This window comes from Neovison vison, chromosome 6, assembly GCF_020171115.1.
Source record: "Neovison vison isolate M4711 chromosome 6, ASM_NN_V1, whole genome shotgun sequence".
Taxonomy (NCBI): Eukaryota; Metazoa; Chordata; class Mammalia; order Carnivora; family Mustelidae; genus Neogale; species Neogale vison.
In genome coordinates, this window is record NC_058096.1 from 102,819,724 (window position 1) to 102,836,447 (window position 16,724).

A 16,724-nucleotide genomic window follows, 5' to 3' on the forward strand; every position below is an offset into this window, starting at 1 on the left:
GCAGGCTTCCCACTGATCAGAGAGCCTGATGCAGGGCTCGATCCCAGGACCCTGAGATCATGACCTGAGCTGAAGGCGGGTGCTTAACCCACTGAGCCACCCAGACGCCCCTCTTAGCATGGAATTTAAAAGCACACCCCAAGCATTGCACGTACAGATATTCCCATGTGGCTTTCAAAGAAGTTAGCTAAAAACCTAGAACTGCAGGCGGTGAATGGATAAGCCAGAAGAATACAAGTTAAAGCTGCTGAAACTGTAGCACAGGCATACAGGTTTTTTTACTTTCTCATCCCACTGAACACTTAAAGGCCCCCCAAAGTGAAAAATTCCACCTCTTGTGAACTGCCGGCCGTCTGTGTTGTCTGTGTTCTAGAAAACAAGTAAGGTGCTCACGCTCTTCAGTCGGTTTCCCTTCACCTAACCACTATGCTGTGGCATGGTTCCTTCTTTCACCGGACATTTAACAAATGTCTATCATGCGCAAAGACCTGAGGCTACATATGAAAAGGCCAGCCCCAGTTTCCCAGGAATTCACAGTCAAGTAGGAAAAACAGACATTGAAGGGCATACTCCCACAGGTCCATAATCTCATTATGCACAGCCCTAGCACCAGATGTGGCTTGGATCTGGGCAGTGTTCAGATTTTAAAAAGATGTGGACCCTGGGGCAGCACCCCATATTATCAAGGAGTATTTCTGTAGCAAAACATAAGCACATTCACAAGTACGTGGGGGAAAAACAGACTAGCAGGTTTCAAGTTAGAACAGGCCTGGTTGCCGTACAAAATGCATCCAAATCATGTAAGGTTTTGCCACTAAGTGATGTATGAAAAAAACCTGCCATTTGCATAGCATTTTGGATCTCCAATTTCTGGATAAGAGATTATTGACCTGTAATGCCTAAGAGAAGATCACATGGCACAAAGTCAGGATAAGCCCAGAACTGAGGCGTTAGTAGGAGTCAGCCAACCAAGAAATAGCATTCATTGCGCACTTCTGTGCCATGCACTATTCGAAATTCTCCACAGTAACTCATTTAATGGCTTCAAATCAACCTCAGAAGGTAGGGGCTAGTATCTTCCCCATCCCACAGATGACGAAACCACAGGTTATGGAGCTTACGACGCATACCTGAGTTCATATAACCTAATAGTTTGCTGACTCACTCGCAGCGTCCTTACTGCGTGATCCCAGGACTGCTTGCCTGCTCTGAGTCTCAGTTTGCTGACATCAGTAGCACGGAGATACCCTATGGGGCTGTTTGGGTAATCAGAGATACACATTCACAAAATGTCCTTGGAACTTTAAGTGAGGGCTAATTTGGCCCAGCAAGGGAAGTATCAAAGACATTATATAACCAGAAACACTGCTCAGGTCATTATCAGTATCTGGATCAATAGATGTAATACAAAATACTTTAAACAAAAAAGAAAATACGATTATTGCAATTTTCTTTTTTTTTAATTTTATTTATTTATTTGACAGAGAGAGATCACAAGCAGGCAGAGAGGCAGGCAGAGAGAGAGAGGAGGAAGCAGGCTCCCCGCTGAGCAGAGAGCCCGATGTGGGACTCGATCCCAGGACCCTGAGATCATGACCTGAGCCGAAGGCAGCGGCTTAACCCACTGAGCCACCCAGGCGCCCCCGATTATTGCAATTTTCATAGCCCCAGCATCCCAGTTGTGCTGCCATGTAACCCCCTCTGTTCTCTCCGTAACTCCTTCAGAGGTGCAGATCCCTCCCTGAGAACTCTGGAGACTTCTGTTGGTAAGGAGAGGACTCTATCCCTACCCCCTATTATACAGACCAGGACTCCCTAATGAGTGGTAAGGAGAGAAGAGAGAGTCAAAAGGGGAAAGAGGGTAGGAGAGAAAACATGCAATTATGTAAAGGCCTTTCTCAAACTCCACCTACCTGGGAGGACAGCAGTACTGGGCCCAGCCCAGCATGCGGCCAACCCCCAACTCCAACGCTGTGACTCTGAGATTGAAGCCCTGTTCGTTACTGTTATACCCTTCAGGTGTGTAAGGGAAGCAGCAGCACGGTTGCTAACCAGGATTCCACTAAATAACCTGATCTGTGGTTCCCAAAGTGTGGGAACCAGCAGCAGCAGTACCACAGAGAAAATTGCTAGAAAAGCACATTTTAGGCCCTTTCCCAGCCAAGCCCCCCGATTCTGCTGCCTCCTACAGTCTGAGAAACACAGGTCTGAACTCGGTGATATAGGAAACAAATCTAAAACCTTTTGACTGAGGGAAGGTTAAAGAATGTATTCATTAAGGAGCTCCTAGGGGGCTCAGCTGGCTAAAGGTCTGCATCCGGCTCAGGTCGGGATCTCAGAGTCCCCCATCAGACTCACTCACTCTGCTCAGCGGGGAATCGGCTTCTCCCTTTACCTCTGCACCTCCCTGCTGCTTGTGCTGTCTCTCTCTCACACTCTCAAATAAATAAAATCTTAAAAAAAAAGTTTCCTAAAAAAACCTCAATGGCATTTATATTATTTTCCTGCTCAAACAAAACATCTAAATACTTTAAAAAATAAACATAGTAGTTGGAATACACAATCATAGGGAAAAAATTCCCATTCTTATCAGGTTTTTTTTTTTTAATAGGGCAGGATTATTTCCCATATCTGAACCGTTAACATTTTTTCAATTTTTTTTCTGAGGAATGCCTTCAGAATGGGAAGAGAGAAAAAACAGACACTCCCCATATAAATTTCCTGTTTCTCAAACACTCACAACTTAAAGATGTTTTTACAAAGAAATCATTAACAATTTCTTGACGTATTTTAGGTGTTATCTTCCCCTTCCTCAAGGGAAACAATCCATCGGCAAAAACTTGAATTTTTTGACAGCCACTACCTTCTTTAAATCTGTATTTGGTCATGCTATTACTCTTTAAAAAAGTAAGAATTAAATAAACTCAAGAGTTGAAAGGACATCTTAGGAACCAGCCATCTTCTATCAGGAAACACCTAGGACACCTGAAAAGAGAGATACTTGAAAAAAAGTTTTTATAATTTAAGGCTTAAATGCACTGATCTTTGTTAAAGTAGCAAAGCACGTGAGAAAACACCTGCCAATACTCTTTCATGTATCTCCGGAATTAACTAAAAAAGGGACTTAGATTCTCAACTGCCAAAAGCAGCTCTTACTAAATTTTTTTCTTTAAAAAAGAACTTTGTGATTTAGTTTTCTTAACAAGTCACAACATAATCAGTCCACACAGAAATCAACCAACAAGAAAACAAGCTCTTTATCCAGGTTATCATAAACAGATCCACTGGGGGTGAACCCTCTGGGTAAGAATTAGGGGCTCTCTCTTTGAACAGGACTTGTCATCGTGGCAGAAATCTAAACTCAGGTAGTAAATTCCACGGCCCAATAAAATGTCATGCATTAAAGTAAAAAAAAAAAAAAAAGGAAGGTATTCATGGAATTTAAAGTAAATGGATTTTGTTGTTTCACTCCTACACATTTTTACATTTGTGTGTTATAAATAAAATGTGTGATGACTGTAGTTTTTAAACTATGCCATTTATAAAAAGCTGAGTGTTTCATCATAAATTCTTTAGGTTTAATTTTTAAATTACAAGTTATAAAATTATCCTTTAAATCAAGGAAAAGGGAAGAACTCTTTGAGACAAAGGTAGTAACAAAACCTAAGATTATAATAATATCAGGTACTACATAAAAACCAGATGCAGAGTGCCTCTTCTAAATGCAGAATGCATGTGTTTCCATTCTTTCAGTGTATTCTCCCTACAGAACTGGAGAGAAAATGGAAGCTTTAAAGTGAATAGGTTTAGCTTTTTTCTAGTGAACATTTGGGAAAGATTTCAAAAGGATTTTTCTTTCTGCATTATTCCTATTATTTTTAGCAACAGTCTTAACATATATAAGAAATGAACACTATCCCGACCTGTCAATCCAAATTGCCTCCACTACAAACATGTCTTTAACTCCTACCCTGCACTAGGCACTCACAACGACCCACCCCAATCAAAAAAGTTTATCTTCTTCCGAAAAGTTATTACTGTTATCGGGATAGAAGGGCTGCAACAGAGCACATATTTTAAAATACTATGTAACCAAAACCGATTGTTTCATGACAATATGACTGCACTTACCATACTAAGGATCTTCCTTAAACTGAAACTGTTTCTAGAATGCTTATATTTTTAGCTGCACTACTTTTTTTTTTTTTTAAGATTTTATTTATTTATTTGACGAAGAGAGATCACAAGTAGGCAGAGAGGCAGGCTGAGAGAGAGAGAGAGAGAGAGAAGAAGCAGGCTCCCCGCTGAGCAGAGAACCCGACTCGAGACTCCATCCCAGGATAGAAGGGCTGCAACAGAGCACATATTTTAAAATACTATGTAACCAAAACCGATTGTTTCATGACAATATGACTGCACTTACCATACTAAGGATCTTCCTTAAACTGAAACTGTTTCTAGAATGCTTATATTTTTAGCTGCACTACTTTTTTTTTTTTTAAAGATTTTATTTATTTATTTGACGAAGAGAGATCACAAGTAGGCAGAGAGGCAGGCTGAGAGAGAGAGAGAGAGAGAAGAAGCAGGCTCCCCGCTGAGCAGAGAACCCGACTCGAGACTCCATCCCAGGACCCTGAGATCATGCCCTGAGCCGAAGACAGCGGCCCAACCCACTGAGCCACCCAGGTGCCCCAGCTGCACTACCTCTTTAAACAAAAAGTTCTATGAATTCACTGGCATCTATGTAAAATGGCAGGGAATTTCCTTTTACTTAGTCCTACAACTACCTTCTCTAAGCTGAGAGGCCTCAATTTTAGTATTTCTAAGACTCTGTGACTCAGACATTAGGAAATAAATTACGATTATATAAATTACAAATCCTAACTTTCTCAGACTGTCTTTTCTCAGATGACTTCACTCAAGTATTACTGCCTCTTGGATTTTTTTTTTAAATTTATTTTCTGCATAACAGTATTCATTATTTTTTCACCACACCCAGTGCTCCATGCAATCTGTGCCCTCTATAATACCCACCACCTGGTACCCCAACCTCCCACCCACCCGTCAATTCAAACCCCTCAGATTGTTTTTTAGAGTCCACAGTCTCTCGTGGTTCACCTCCCCTTCCAACTTCCCCCAACTCCCTTCTCCTCTCTAACTCCCCTCTTGGATTTTTTAAAAAAATATTTTATTTATTTATTTGACACAGAGACAGAGAGATCACAAGTAGGCAGAGAGGCAGACAGAGAGGGAAAAGCAGGCCCCCTGCTGAGCAGAGAGCCCGATGCGGGACTCGATCCCAGGACCCTGAGATCAAGACCTGAGCCGAAGGCAGCGGCTTAACCCACTGAGCCACCCAGGTGCCCCTATCTTTTGGATTTTTTTTTTTTTTTTTTTTTGATGGGACCAAGTATGGTTCATCTCTGTATCACTAAATCACACAGTCTTGGATCACTTTAAAGTCACATAATTTGTGTTGTGTGTGTATTTTTTTTTAACCAAAAACAATCCCTTAAATTAACCAAAATTTGTTACACATTACTGATTATATCTTAAAAATGTTTAAATGAATCCCACCACTAAAAGATGAAAATATGACAACAGTGGCTATCAGAATTTCATCCAACAAATGTTTGTTAAGTGCCCATCCAATGTTTCTAGGTTTATAATGTTCATAAGGCATCACGATCTAGCTTATTTGTTAATTTGGCTACATGGCACAAAATGTGACTTGCCAGTCACATATTCATGGAAAGGTAGCTACAACTTCATGTGTTCACAGCTCTAAAAAAAAGTTAAAAATCTTTTTTTTAAGAAGTACAATTATCTTAAAGTTACCAATAGTTAAGTACCAATAAGAGTACATCACTTAGCGTCTTTCTCCCACTACAGATCTCATTCTTTCTAACATAAAGCCATTAACACCTAGGCAGAAGGTAAAACTTCGGAGGTTTTACTAATTAAAAAGCAAATGCATCCGTGATATCAGTCTGAGATGAACACTTTTCCACCAATGCCACTTCAGGATCATACTTCATTTACTAAAATACCACACAATTGCTTTCTTGGGTTTAGACTAACAGCTAATAACCCACACTAGCTATCTGTGATTCCACTCCATCCTCAACTCCCTTCCCCACCACTAAGGTTCTCAAAAGCCATCTGTCCAAAGGGTCTTCTCTCTCCCAGGTGGCCTGAATAGTGTTTTAGCAGCACTCACTCTCATGTACACCAAGATTGCTCTTCAGCACCGCTGAGGAAACACACATTATTCCTGATGCTTCACTAGCCCTTCAGGACACATCTCCATTATCTCTAAAAACTTTACAAAGATGCTTCCTCACTGAAAACTAGCACATAACCATGGATGAAATTTACATAGCAACATTTCTCTTCTTTTTTATAGCCCAAGTCACAAAGGAATATTTGTGTGTTTTTAAATATTTTCCCCCAGGGGGCGCCTGGGTGGCTCAGTGGGTTAAAGCCTCTGCCTTGGGTTTGGATCATGATCCCAGGGTCCCGGGATCGAGCCCCACATCGGGCTCTCTGCTCTGTGGGGAGCCTGCTTCCTCCTCTCTCTCTGCCTGACTCTCTGCCTACTTGTGATTTCTCTGTCAAATAAATAAAATCTTAAAAAAAAAAAAAAGATCTCAGGGTCCTGGGATCAAGCCTCACACCAGGCTCACTGCTCAGTGGGGAGTCTGCTCCCTCCTCTCTCTCTCTCTCTCTGCCTGCCTCTCTGCCTACTTGTGATCTCTATCTGTCAAAATAAATAAATACAATCTTAAAAAAAAAAATTTTCCCCCAAAAGCTTCCCTAGTCACACATTAATAATTAATAAAATAATGAAATTCCTTGATAAGTTTTAGTTCTCATAAACATTAACATATAACCATGAAAATATCTAAGTTTTAAAATTTTTTAAATAATTTTTTTTGCTTTTTATATCATGTGGCAAGACGACCACATTTTTCTTAAATGTTTATTTAAGTAATCTCTACACCCAGCGTGGGGCTCAAACTCATGACCCCAAGATCAAGAGTCTCATGTTCTTTGGACTGAGCCAGCCAGATGCCCTAAAACCACGTTTTTCAAGAAGTTTAGTCCTACTCCCACAACAGCTTCCCCAGAGACCCATTTCATAAGTAATACACATAATGAGGATCCCTTGTTGATGAATTTCAATCCTTAAATAATTAGCTATCGTCCATTTTTCTACTACGTACATAATTTAATTTACAGAAGTCTAGGATATTAAAAAAATGTATAAATTATTTCTTTATAAAAACCTGGTCACTAGAAGCCTTGTTAACTATCCTAAATACAATGTACGATCTATGTTGAAAGCCAGTTACACAACACAGTCTCATTCAGCTTAAGGTATATTACTGGGTTTTTAATTTTACATTACCAAATAGCTAAAGCCCAATTTTCACCCTTTAAACAATTCCAGGATAAGAGTGTGCACATGGGGAACTCCAGAAAAATTGAAGAGGGAAAAAAATGAGCCAAACCACTGCTACATGTTACCATAACAAAACTACCAAAAATCCCTCTGCACAAGCACAGGAACTAATAGTCCTTTGAGCCAGGGACCCCCATCCTCATCTTTGTCTATTCCAAAGTAGTGTTCTCCCTCCACAGTACAGATTCTATCAATTTCTTCATACTTAAAAATGTACTACAAGTTAGATGATGAACAAGAGATGGATAAAGAAGATGTGGGGGGAGTGTGTGTGCATGCACGCACATGCACGCACGCACACACACGGAGTATTATGCGGCCATCAAAAAGTGCAATCTTTTTGATGTGGAAAAAGTGAAATCATTTGCAACAACGTGGATGGAACTAGTTAGAGGGTATTATGCTGAGTGAAGTAAGTCAATTAGAGAAAGACAATTACCATATGATCCCACTGATATGAGAAATTTGGAAACAAGACAGAGGATCATAGGGGAAGGGAAAGAAAAAGGAAACAAGATGAAACCAGAGAGGGAGAGAAACCATAAGAGACTCTTAATCTCAGGAAACAAACTGAGGGTTGTTGGAGGGGAGGGGGGTTGGAGGAATGAGGCGGCTGGGTCATGGACATTGGGGAGGGTATGTGCTATGGTCAGTGCTGTGAATTGCGTAAGACTGATGAATCACAGACTTGTACCCCTGATGCAAATAATATCTTATATGTTAATAAATACATATATAAATGATTAAAAAATTAGACGAAGAAGAAACCTAAGACTTCTAAAAACATAGTATTTTTGAATAAATAAAAATGAAATGTTTAAGGACCGTCACTCTTCAACTGTTTATATAACAAAAAATTACAAACATAAATCAACAGGAGAGGAGATATGATACATCCATACACTGAAATATTACATAGTTGTTAAGATGAGAACCTCAGAGCTCTAAATACTTGCAAAGATGCCAGCACTAATGACACCCCCAGAGCAAATGCTCCCTTTTGGGGTCCCAACTGTACAGTAAGCATTTTGTTGGGAGTATGCCCTTACCCAGCAGGGTATATACTAAGTGTTCTTGGTAATAACCAAACAGCACAGGAAACAACCCTGCTAAAGCCAAAACTGGGTTAGAGAAGGGGTTACATTAAGCTGTGTACTGCCTTAAATATTAAAGATGGACATTAAGAGAAACTTAAATTATTTTAGCAAGTCAGTAGTACATGCACATTAAAATCATTTAATATGACTGCTATTGCAAAACAAATTAAGTAAATATAGCTTTGAGCAATTCTAGAAGGCTCTCTATAATGCACACTGAAAAAATGGGATTGGAACATATATTGTTAACTTAGCAAGTATTTTTTTGTTCATCACTATTGCACCAAAGGAACTTTTTTGGTACCTATGCCATCCCTAGGACAGTAGGAAGGCTGTCAGGTAGAATAATAATGAAGAGTGCTCCTCTATTACCCCACTGTTGCAGTCTGGATACTGGCTTTCCCGATGGCATATGTTAACTGATAAGGAAAAATCAAAAGATTAACCGAAACAGTAGTTTAGAAAAAGGTGTCTGTGAACTAAAAATGGAAAAATATTTAAAAATATTTTAAGAGAGGGGTGCCTGGGTGGCTCAGTCGGTTTAGCATCTGCCATCAGCTCAGGTCATGATCCCAGGGTTCTGGGATCAATTCCCATTTTGGGCTCCCTGCTCAGTGGGAAGTCTGCTTCTCCCTCTCCCTCTGCCCCTCCTCCTGCTTGTGCTTGCTTGCTCTCTGTCAGATAAATAAATAAAATCTTTAAAAAATTATTTTCAGAGAAAGAAGTATACTTAAGCAGGAATTATTTTAGATAACCAAAACACTCTGGAGCTAAATGTTCTTTTTAAAAAAAAAAAAAAAAAATCCTAAACCAGATCTCTCTTTAACTATTGTCCTTTTTCTTGTCATTCTTTCCTATATTAATATGGTCAATTTAGAGGCTTACCAAAAATTACGATTTTTTAACCTCTGTAATTTAAAAGTTAATTACCCAGTTTGTGGTCAAGGTTCCTCCCTTTTTGTTTCTTCCTAGTGACCCACTATACTCATCTGGCTGCTTATCAGTATTACCTCCACCAGAGGGCAGACAAAAGGAAGATGAAGCTGGGAAAATTACCAACTTGTTAGCTTCCCAAGAAGCTTTAGTAGTATCAACCAAGAAACTTCAAAAGCACTACCGTTATAGGATTCTCTGAGACAGCCTTCCCCACTGGAAACAGTATTAGACAAAATACAGCAGAAAAGGTGGCAAATATTAATTCACGCATTCATTCATTCATTCAACAAATATCTGAGTTCCAACTACATGCCAGACACATTCCAGGCTCTAGGGATTCAGCTGTAAATAAAACAAACAAAAGGCCCTGTTGTCGTGGAGCTTTAATCTGTATCTGTCTAGGAGACAGATAATAAAGCACATAAATCAACAATTTCAAGTACAGATAAGGACTCTGTGGGAGAAAAAAACCTGTAAGAAGTTAGTGACAAGGCAGGCTATTTTTAAACAAATTAATATGTAATGCCTGAATGAAATGATTCAATGAGCCATGCTTTAAATGGGAGAAGGGCATTCCAGGAAGAATGAACAGGAAATCCAAAGGTCCTGAGGCAGAAACTAACCTGGGATACTGAATTAACAGCAGAGAGGATAGTGAGACTGGAGGGTAGTGAGCAAAGCAGAAGAGATTACACAGGGGTGGGCAGAAGACCAACCATGTAATCATGCGGGCCTCCTGACCACAGTAAAAACTTCAGATTTTATCTAACAGTAATGGGTTCTGCTGCCTAAGACTGGAAGCTGAAAGATCAGTTAGGAGCTACTGCTGCAGTCCAGTCCCAGGAAGATGGTGGTTTGACACAAAGGTAGCGGCAGTACAAACAATAAAAAACAGCCAAAATCGGAATGACAGTAAGTTAGGAGCCATCACAGTTGACAATGAGGGACCAAATGCAGGATGAGTGAAACAGGAGAATTCAGATTAACTTTCACTGTCAGCCTAAGCAACTGGATGGAGGATAACACCATTTTCTGAGGAGTAGAAGCTACCACCAGTGAAGCAGGATGAAAATCAAGAGTCCATGTCCCAGAAGCCAAGGGAAAACTGTTTCAGCAGAAGGAGTTCTCTACCACCCGTGTTAAAGGTGACCAAGAGACCTAATGTGGCAAGACTGATGTCACTGGTGACCATGAGAAGAATCATTTTTTACAGCACAGGAAGGATAAATCACTCTGTAGTGGGTTTAGAAGAGGAGAGATGGGGAGCTGAGGAATAGATAAGCCTACATGGACTCTTCCCAAGATTTCTGTTGTTGTTTTTGGACACAAAGTAGCTTTATTATTTTTTGAGGTTTTACTTATAACATTTCATTTTTTAAAATTTCAGACTTATAGTTGAAAAAAGTAGTATAAAAAAAGAAAAAAGCAGTATGGTGAAAAATACTCTTAGACCTTTCACTTATTCACTAATTGTTAATGTTTGCCACATTTGCTTTATCATTCTCTTTTCATTCTATAATTATTGCTTGTCCATTTGAGAGTTAAATTGAAGATATTCTGACCATTTACTATATTCTGACCATTTACCATCTAATAATTCACTGTGTATCTTTCTAAGAACAAGGACATTGTCTTACTCATCCACAGTACAATGACCAAATTCAGGAAACTTAACATTGATGCAGTACTATTATTTAATATTCATTACATACTCAAATTCTGCCAATGTCCTGATAATGCTATTAGGTCTGTTAGATTTTCTGATCCAAGATCCAATCCAGGATTATGCACTGCACTTTGTCAGAGCTCTTAACTTCCTTTATTTAATTTTTAGCACTTTTTCAAAGATTTTATTTATTTGAACGAGAGCGCGAGCATGCATGAGACAGCGAGCGAGAAAATACAGGAGCACATGCACTCGTGCTCGCAAACAAGCAGAGGAAAGGGCCAGAGGAAAGGGAGAAGCAGCGTACACGCCCTGGGCAGGGAGCCAACAGGGGACTCCATTCCAGGACCCTGGGATCATGACCTGCGCTGAAAGCAGATGCTAAACCAACTGAGCCACCCAAATGCCCTCAATTAAGGTCCCTCAATTGTTCCTCTATGTAGATTTTGGTTATGCATTTTAGAAAAACCACAGAAAAGTAATGATGTCCCCAATTAAGCACATCAAAAGGAACGTGTTTTAAGATTTTATTTATTTATCTGAGGGGGGAGAGAGCGAGCGTGAGCAAGCTTGATCAGGGGAGAGAGGAAGCAGCAGACTTCCTGCTGGGCAGAGAGCATACACGGAGCTCCATCCCAGAACCTCAGGATCAGGACCTGAGCTGAAGGCAGACGCTTAACCAACTGAGCCACCCAGGTACGCCAAGAGGAACCTATTTATCCCACTACTGGTGATGTTAACTTTGATCAGTTGGTTGAGATGGTGTCTGCCAGATTTCTTCACTGTGAAGTACTCCTTTTCCCCATTGGTCATTAATCTCTGGAGAGACCACTGGAAACTGTATTAGTACCCTTCTCCCCATCCAGTTTTCTCCATTAGTAATGCTGGTGTGAACCAACAAGACCATAATTGTTGCAAGCCAGTCAGTTTTCTAATTCTATTACTCCTTCTACATTTTTATTGGCAGTCTACTTGAGAATGCTTTCTCCTTTTCCTTTACTTATTATGAACTTGTGGATTCTTACTTTATTCAATGGGTTATAACTCATTATTATCATTATTCATTTTGAGGCTCAAATTTTCCCAGATTTGGCTGTTTAAGCTAGTCCCTATGTCTTTTTGATGTACCACCACCATTTTGGGGAATACTTCCTTGCCCTGTATTCTAGGCTAATCTTCTGCTATTTCTGCCCCAGCCCTGGAGTCAGCCATTTTTTTTTTTTTAAAGATTTTATTTATTTATTTGTCAGAGAGAGAGGGAGAGAGAGTGAGCACAGGCAGACAGAGTGGCAGGCAGAGTCAGAGGGAGAAGCAGGCTCCCTGCCGAGCAAGGAGCCCGATGTGGGACTCGATCCCAGGATGCTGGGATCATGACCTGAGCCGAAGGCAGCTGCTTAACCAACTGAGCCACCCAGGCGTCCCTGGAGTCAGCCATTTAGACCTGGGCACTATTTGTGCTTACTGCTACTAGGGTATCATTGCTTCTAGACCTTTCCATCAGACAGAGCTAGAAAATGTAACTCTAAATCCAATGGAACACCAGAGATGCTTCACTGCCTTTGTCCATTTCATCTTTATTTCCCTTTTCCCACAGTAAAAACTCTACCTCAAAAAATATCAATGAATTTACTCATTTGCTTATTTCTATGATACATACAAAATAGTTCAAGAGTTGCTATATCTCTACCACACAGGGGTCAAGATTTCTTATTTTTGCAGTCCTTTCTATCTTTACATTTAAGGTAGATAGTCAAAGTACTGTATTAAAAACTTACTTGGATTTTTCTTTTCTTCAGAGAGTTCATGTTATTCATTGAAACATAGTTGGTTCCTTTGTTGCTGTTTGTATTCAATTTTGGATGTTTTTTTATTTCAACCTTGTTAATTTTATTTTTGAACATGTAAAACATAAACAAGTTTCCAAAACTATACAAAAAGATCTAGTCACAGCAGTGCCATTCCCTCCACTATGCCTTCTACTAAGTTCCTACCCACCCCCTGTAAGTAACTTACTAGTTTCTGGTTATCCTCTCCTGCATTTATTTTTATTCTATCAAAAAAATTACATTTTCTCAAAAAAAAATGCTTTCTCAGTGTGGAGAAGGAGACACAGGGCAGAATAGTAGATCAAGAAAAGAATTTTAAGATGGGAGACAAAGGAGCTTCTGGGTGGCTCAGTTGGTTAAGCCTCTGCCTTCCACACAGGTCAGGTTCCTGGGATCGAGTATGGCCTTGGGCTCCTTGCTCAGGAGGTAATTTGCTTCTCCGTCTCCCTCTAAATACAGCTCCCCATGCTTGTGCGCGGACATGCTCTCGTGCTCTCTCTCTCTCTCTTTCTGTCAGTAAATAAATTCTTCAAAAGAAATATCTTCTGGTTTAATTTGAGGAATATCAGAGGGTTCTCATATTCAAAAAGAGACTGCCATATTGTTTATAACCTTCCAAAATAGTTGTATGTATAGCTCTAGAAAACCCACATTAAAATGGGATCATTATTTTGGAAGGATAATCAAGTTTTCACTACCTATTAATGTCAGCAGGAGAAAATCTGCCCTGGGAAGAGGGAGGTCTTGAACTCTGAGCCAGGCGTTGAACCAGAAACAGAGAGGTGAGAGAATGGCTGACTCAAAGATCTGTGTACAATTAACACAGCCGCATGGTAACAATCACACTGGAAAAACAAATCCACATCTCTGGCATGTCTTGGAAAGTTTACAAATGTGCTAACGAGTAACTGAGGGTCATTCCTCATGTCCTGGCAAGAAATCACTGTGGCACAGAGGCAAGAAGGTGGACTTCAGGTTCAGAGAGGTCTGGACTTGAATCCCAATTGAGTGAACTGAACCACAGGAAAGTCATTTAAGAATTCGCACAGTTTCCTCACCTGTAGAACTGGATAATGCCTACTTTGTCAAGTCCATATAAGACATAAATAGAATAATGTACAGCATCACCCCTGGCCCAGAACAAATGTCTAATAATTAGTTCCTAGAACAAATGCAGGTTAAACCAGTCAGCAAGGTAAAGAATTAGTAACAAAGTGTACTTTAGTAACACCCCCCAAAAAACTCCCAGAACTCACACCATCTCAGGCAGTACTTGGTAATGGAAAAAAAAAATGTCCGATATTTTGTTCTAATTCTCAATTTTCAAAATGTCCTAGAATCTATTTTTAAAGTGTAAAAATATGTGCTGACATACTAAAGCACCAATGACTTAAAAGAAACAATTCTAGGGAGATGTTGATCAAATGGCACAAACCTCCAGTTACGAGAGAGTACACTCTGGGGATATAAGGTACAGCATGGTTACTACTGTTAACAACACTGTATTCTATACTTGACAGTGGCTAAATACAGCCACTGGCACACACAGGTGATCAGCGTGTTAACTAATCTTACTTTGGTCATCATTATTCAATGTATATGAATATCAAGTCATCACGTTAAACTTTATGCTTTAAACTTACGCCATGTTATGTGTCAATTATATCTCAACAAAGCCGGGGAAAATTACAAAAGAAGAAATTCTACAAGTTAACAAAGACCAATGACTCAAGAATAGCCTCCTAAACAACGCTTATGGCTCACAGACATGCACCTGAATGTACTGCAAGCCATGTTAACCAATTTTATAATTTTACAAATGTGTATACACAAGACAGTTAACCACGTTCAATAAAACAGTATTATAAAAGCTTCTATTTCGGTTTCAGATTCATCTACAATACGGAAAATCTTAAAATGATCTTGAGCCAAATACTGAAATACACAATAAACTTTCAGAGCCACAGATGGGTAATAACCCAAAAGTCCCACACGAACGAGTCTTAAAATGTATAATGGCAAAGAAACTCAAAGCATACAATTTTATGTATCCAAACCGTCCTTTTCCTCCACAACTAGAAAAGACTTTCCTTTCATCTTAAATAAGCAGTGTGTGCTGTAAGTTCTAGAAGCTCTACTCCAGGGTCACAGTCTCAGTTTGCAACACTAAAAAGGAATGAAAATACAGCGTTCTCATCAACAATTAAATCTCAAATGTCTTAAGAAAACTTCCCAGCACGGAGCTAATCTACACGCGGAGCTGAAAGAGAAAAAGATGCATCCACATCCTCTACCAAAAGAGAAAGGGAAGGAGTGGGAGAAAAGGGAAGAGAGACAGAGACCGAGAGAGAGATGCAAAATAACAAAGCATCGTTTCTATAAACAAATGAAAGTCTGTTTTTAAACTTTTGGAAACTCAGTCTTCCCTTACCGTATGGCAATAAATACCAAAGTAGAAGGCAATCATTTTTGAAGCAGTGTTTAGAAGCAGAGAAAGAATGTGGAAAGAAAAGGAAAAACATTTTATCATGTACAGAATATACAAGAACTCAAAATCCATTACCCACCCACCCACCCCCAATACTGGACACAATCATTTCCAAAACAAATTTAACACGAAACCGCTAGACTCATTTTTAGCACTCAGCGGAAAACTTTTATGAGCTTTCCCAGAGCTCTCCACCCAATAACCCTTCTGGGCAGTCCCGACTAACCGCTATTTTCGGGGCAACCACCAGCTCGCGCTCTGAGTCCCCCCGGGAGGCCTCGGGGCGTACGGACCGACCTGGGGGTGTGGAGGCCGAGGGACTACAGGCCGCCCCCTCGCTTCCCAGAGCGAGCAGTCCGAGCCGCCCAGGAAGTGCCCGAGGCGGCGGCCGAGCGGCTGACCCCCGCGCGAGAGCGCAGCGCGACCAAGGCGCGCCCGTCCCGTCCCTCCCGGGCAGACTCCGCCACCCGGCTCGCCCGACCCCGCCAGCCCCACGCCACCACCGGGCGGGGTTCTGGCGGGGCGGCCCCGAGGCGCCCCACGCCCCCTGCGGGAAGCCCGGGATCCCCCCCCGCGGGGCGCTCCGACTAGCCGCGGCGCGTGCGATCGCCGCCTACCTGGAGGGACTCAGGTCCGCGTCGACCGGCCGCTGCCTGAGTCCGCGGGGAGCTCAGCAGCTCCTCGGGCGCGGAGCCGGCGTGCAGAGCGAAGCGCACCGCCGCGACGAGCGCCACCGAGATCCGCCGGCCACACCCAGGCCCGCGCCGCCCAGCAGCCAACTCCGCGGCGCGCCGGGGCCGGGGCGGGGACGTGGCTCGAGGCGCGATGCTCGAGGCACGAGGCGCGCGGGCCCGATGGGGACGCGGCGCGAGCGCGCGCGCTCCCTGGAGCGCGCGCCGCCCGGGCGGGGGGACAGGGGGCGAAGGCGGCGGCGGGCGTCGCGCGCAGCTTCTGCTTCCTATTTTCTGTCTCGTTTCCTGCTAGAAGAAGAAGAAAAACATTAATTCCCAGGCAGTTTCGTTTTCTTGTCGTTGTGGCGCCTGGACGCAAGAGCACACTTCAGAGCGTCCAAGTGGTGTGGCCGGTTTCCTTCCTGGCACCGCAGAACCCTCAGTTTGCTCGTGGGCAGGATGGGGGGCTGAGGTAGAAGACCCCTCCCGTTTAGGTTTAACAGTCTGGAATTCTACGTTTAAGAAAGTAAACTGGAGCCCAGAGTCACACTAAACTGCATTGGAATCCCAGCTCT

The 16,724-nt window shown here is 41.6% G+C and overlaps 1 protein-coding gene across 2 annotated transcripts in view; it reads right to left on the bottom strand.

The window, feature by feature from the left end:
• Positions 1 to 16,225, bottom strand: part of GNB4 (G protein subunit beta 4) — a 58,074-nt gene extending 41,849 nt beyond the window's left edge. The window contains exon 1 of one of the 2 annotated variants that reach the window (XM_044251829.1): positions 16,096 to 16,225. The gene's annotated coding sequence lies outside the window, so the exon portion shown is untranslated. Of the gene's footprint in view, positions 1 to 15,704; positions 15,761 to 16,095 lie in introns of those variants that run through there. The other variant, XM_044251830.1, reaches the window with a different exon arrangement.
• Positions 16,226 to 16,724: the final 499 nt, after the last annotated feature.